Raw genomic sequence first — 5,505 nt, forward strand, 5'->3', positions numbered from 1 at the left:
GTCAATCATCACAGGGCTGTCACGCGATGCAGTGCCTCCCCGCGCCGAGAGCTGTTTTCCCACAGTAGGGGGAGAGGCGGCGAGGAGAGCGGACGGCTGCCTGAGCGCTGCGTGCGAATATGTGTCTATAGATTACCACACAAATGTATCCTGCTGCTGCAAAACTACAACTCCCAGCATGCTCTGAGAACCAGGGTCCAACTCCAGCATGTAAACAATAGGGTTTTCTTTCTTGGGACAATCCCTTTAATTAAAGGAGTTGTGCTACCCATGGGATATATGGTCACTTGTTGATAGGCGGGGGACTAGAATGGCTTGTGATCACTGGGGCTAACCTGTCAGTAAGTTATCACCCACCCGGTGTTTTTACTGGACAGTCCCTTTAAGTATCTGTTTCACCTGCCCATGAAACCATCAATATGGCCACATTAGGGATCGGTGGCGCAGATTCTACCCATGAAACCATCTATACGTCCACATTAGGGATCGGTAGCGTGGATTCTGCCCATGAAACCATCCATACGTCCACATTAGGGATCGGTGGCGCAGATTCTACCCATGAAACCATCCATACGTCCACATTAGGGATCGGTAGCGTGGATTCTGCCCATGAAACCATCCATACGTCCACATTAGGGATCGGTAGCGTGGATTCTGCCCATGAAACCATCCATACGTCCACATTAGGGATCGGTAGCGTGGATTCTGCCCATGAAACCATCCACACATCCACATTAGGGATCGGTGGCGCGGATTCTGCCCATGAATCCATCCATACATCCACATTAGGGATCGGTAACGTGGATTCTGCCCATGAATCCATCCATACATCCACATTAGGGATCGGTAACGTGGATTCTGCCCATGAAACCATCCATACATCCACATTAGGGATCGGTAACGTGGATTCTGCCCATGAATCCATCCATACATCCACATTAGGGATCGGTAACGTGGATTCTGCCCATGATACCATCCATACATCCACATTAGGGATCGTTGGCTCGGATTCTGCCCATGAAACCATCCATACATCCACATTAGGGATCAGTAGTGCAGATTCAGTCGTAGACCCTTTGATTTTTAAAGGGTTTTCTCACCACAGACAATTGATACGTGCAGGTCCCATTGCTATACCCAGACCACCGGTGAAGGTCGCAGGGGCCGGCTCGCTCCCTTCTAAATTGGGGGAGAATATATGATTATTCGAAACTGGATGGAGAGATGGGTGAGTCCGTCATCACCTCTGGATCGGACTTTGTGACTATGCCATACAGCCCCCTTTAAATTCATAAGGAACATATGAGAAGACCCCCTCCCCGGTCATGTTGGAGCTTCATGTACCATACATGCCGTATTATAATTATTTGTTCTATGAGGGGAGGGGTGTAAATTGATTTTTGGAGACGACATTCCATGGATATAGTGGTCAGGAGTATTTATCACCTCTCGGTCAATGGGGGTCTGACCGCTGCCCGTCTCCAGGACAGGACACCCTACACTTTCCATCTCAACACTGTCTTGGAGGAGTTTGTATGGATCGTGCACCCGCCGCTCCATCCAGAGTCGATAGTATTGAAGCAGGAGATGAGGGGGGGTCACAGTGGTCAGACCCCCAACCAAGTGGATAAATGCTTCTGACTGTACTACCCCATGGCACAGAGTGGCTCTAGGTTCATAATATATATCCATCAGGACAGTGGCAGAACTTGAAGCTCATGTGCCTCGATGCAAATCTCCAACGGGAGTCCTCAATTATTGCAATGGGTGGCATGGTGGCTCAGTGGTTAGCACTGCAGTCTTGCAGCACTGGGGTCCTGGGTTGAAATCCCAGCAAGGACAACATCTGCAAGGAGTGTATGTTCATGGGTGGCTCAGTGGTTAACACTGCAGTCTTGCAGCACTCTGGTCTTGGGTTCAAATCCCACCAGGGACAACATCTGCAAGGAGTGTGTATGTTAATGGGTGGCTCAGTGGTTAGCACTGCAATCTTGCAGCACTGGGGTCCTGGGTTCAAATTTAACCAAGGATATTTGTAAGGAGTTTGTATGTTCATGGGTGGCTCAGTGGTTAGCATTGCAGTCTTGCAGTGCAGGGGTTCTGGGTTCTAATCCCACCGAGGGCAACATATGCAAGGAGATTGTCTGTTCTCCCCGTGTTGCATGTTTTTCCTCCCACACTCCAAAGACATACAGATAGGGAATTTAGATTGTGAGTCCCAATGGGGACAGTGTGGCTGATGCATGTAAAGTGCTGCAGAATATGCTGGCGCTATATAAAGATCATTTTTACAAATATTTAACAGTATTGGTCTTTTCATATAGGCCATAGTAAACCTTTTGGGCCCCCCTAGGCTCCGGGTGCGATTGCAACCCAAGCACCTATACTAGTTACACCCCTCCATCGGGACTCTGCTGCCTTATATTCTCCACGTCTGAAAATTATTTGCAGGGGTAGAGAACCTTCTAGAAGAAGGATTGTCACCAAATAAGCCGGATTGTGGAATGAAATTAATTAGTACATTCTGAGAATATTAGTGTTATTCAACCATCGTCCAATCGGAAAGCGCCTTCACCCGGACCCCAGATCTGTATTTATGCAAATATCGCCCATGCAGCCATTAATCATATGTAGCAACAGTCTTTTTGATTATTTGTAAATATTTGATAAAAAGTAACAAGTTTGATACATTATTTAATGCTATATTTATTAATCCTTACACATTGAAACGCAATAACAGCAGCAGCAAATACTGCAATCTCTGCCCTGCACTAAAAAAAAAAACATGAGGCTTGACAGTCATGGATCTTATCATAAACCCCCAGACTGGGATTGTAAACTGCAAGATCTCAGCCATCACCCCCTCCTTTATTTCCTGGTGGGGAGGGGGAGAGGATGTGTGACTGGTAAGGAGGGGGGTGGGGGACCTCAGAGGGATGGTCTCATGTAACGCCTCCTCCCTCTCCAGTGCTGTGTTTTTCTCACACTTCCTCACAGCTCCCCCTCCCCTGTTGGACGCAGGAGTGGGGGGCTCTGAAAGGGAACCTGCTGCAACATCTATATGATGAGGAGGAGGACAAAATGGGGTTCTGCATGGGGTCAGTGACCACCTCCGTCCATTGAGGATGGTCACCTTTATGGATATCTTGGCAGGTTGCTTTGAAACCTGCTTTCAGCTTCCATCGATGCGGGGCTGCCGAGGCAGGGCTGCAGGAGTAGAGGGTGGGGAGGGTTGCTCGGTTTTTATTAGGGGGTAACTGCATTACTGCATTTCGGCGTCGTGCAAGATTGCCGCAACAGTGCTATGAATGCAATTGCTACAATCATTTTTCAACTGGCTAACACGGTACCAAAACCTTTTCACTTGTAACTAATATCTGGGCGCACAACCTCGCCTTACATCCTCATGAGGACGTGCTTGGCACAGCGCCGCTCAGAACCTCCCCTCCCCCATAGGGTGGTGATAGACAGACGGACCCACCTGACCGATAGATGGCCAGCTTTCCTCCTCCTTTTGTGCATTGGAATATCATCGTCCCCCTCTATTGCTTTTGGATATTGCTCCGCTTGCGACATCGCTCTCCACATATTATTTTTTAGATCCTTTTATATAAATATTTCCTATATACCGGGTTTGGAAATCCGGTTTTTGGTGATACAAGAAGGTCTACGTGGCAGGAAGAGGCATGGCTTCCACCGGGTGAGGCACCGTTAACCCCCACCCTACCACCTCCCCGGTTTGACCTGCAGTGCCCAGATCTTTCCTTCCCATATAGCTGGGTCATCATCTTGTGCCCACTGTCTTATATCCCCCTATACCCCCCATACACCTCTATTCCATCCGTACTGATCTCTATACTATATTCTCCTTGCAAAGGTTATTTAATCTCATTCCACGAATCTTCTTTATTTTGCAACGTTTGTAAATAAAATGTTTCATGTTTATACATTGTGTCACCTTTTATTCACTCCCTATAGGAGGACATTAACATGCAGGGCTGCACATATATATATATATATATATATATATATATATATATATATATATATTATATATATATATATATATATATATATATACTGCACTATATCAGGCCGCCCGCCTGCATTTTCGAGATTGAAGATATATCTGATTTCTAACAAATGATACATTTATTTATGCTTATTATGAATCTAACATCTATGCCGGATTTTCAGTTTTTCCTCCTTTTCTTTTTTTGCAGCCATATTTCTCCTTACACGTTTCATCCATAAGTGAATAGTTAATAATAATAATTAATAATATAATATGGATATTATTTAATGAGTCTCTAATGTTCTATATATATTATATATATATATATATATATTTCACTACATAATATGGATATTATCTTATTATTATTATTATTATTATGTATTCACTTGTGAGTGAAATGTCTAAGGAGAAATATGGCTGAAAAAAAAGAAAAAAATAATAATATAATATGGATATTATTTAATGAGTTCCTAATGCTCCATATATATATATATATATATATATATATATATATAATCACTACATAATATGGATATCATCTATTATTATTAATAAGTATTCACTTGTGAATGAAATGTGTAAGGAGAAATATGGCTGAAAAACAAACAATAATAATAATATGGATATTATTTATTGAGTCCCTAATTCTCTCTCTCTCTCTCTCTCTCTCTCTCTCTCTCTCTCTCTCTCTCTCTCTCTCTCTCTCTCTCTCTCTCTCTCTCTCCTCTCTCTCTCTCTCTCTCTCTCTCTCTCTCTCTCTCTCTCTCTCTCTCTCCTCTCTCTCTATATATATATATATATATATATATATATATATATATATATATAATTTGGATTTAATTATTATCTCTTATTATTACTATAATTATTAAGTATTCACTTGTGAATAAAATGTGTAAGGAGGAATATGGCTGAGAAAAAAGAAAAAAATAATATAAGATTATGGATATTATTTAATAAGTCCCTAATGTTATTTTTATATATATATATATATATATATATACACACACACACGCACTACATAATATGGATATTATCTATTATTAATAATATTAATAATAATAAGTATTCACTTGTGAAGGAAACGTGTGGCTGCAAAACAAGAAAGAAAAAAAAAATAGAGGCCACTGGTACTGATAGATTGTTGGAGACCCCTTCGCTTATACATAACTATAACATTTCACCCCCTTTTCCAAGTATATATATATATATGCAAAATGCCATAAGGTTCCAGTCTCCTTTGACTCTGCAGAGTCCAGAGCAGATGTCACAGCTTTTTCTTTATGGCAAAGGGGGTTTCCTACTCTGCTTTGCAGGGACTCAGCAAGATAGCAGCACCCTGTATACCCTCCCCCCCATGGCCACAGTGTTAATCCCTGAAAGGTATCATTCATGAATGCACAGGAAAATGGATAGAGCTGGTTATATCTACTGAAGATTGTTGTTATTTTTATTTATTTTTTCAAGTTTCCCTAACTAATTAATGC

This window comes from Anomaloglossus baeobatrachus, unplaced genomic scaffold (assembly GCF_048569485.1).
Source record: "Anomaloglossus baeobatrachus isolate aAnoBae1 unplaced genomic scaffold, aAnoBae1.hap1 Scaffold_3695, whole genome shotgun sequence".
Lineage (NCBI taxonomy): Eukaryota > Metazoa > Chordata > Amphibia > Anura > Aromobatidae > Anomaloglossus > Anomaloglossus baeobatrachus.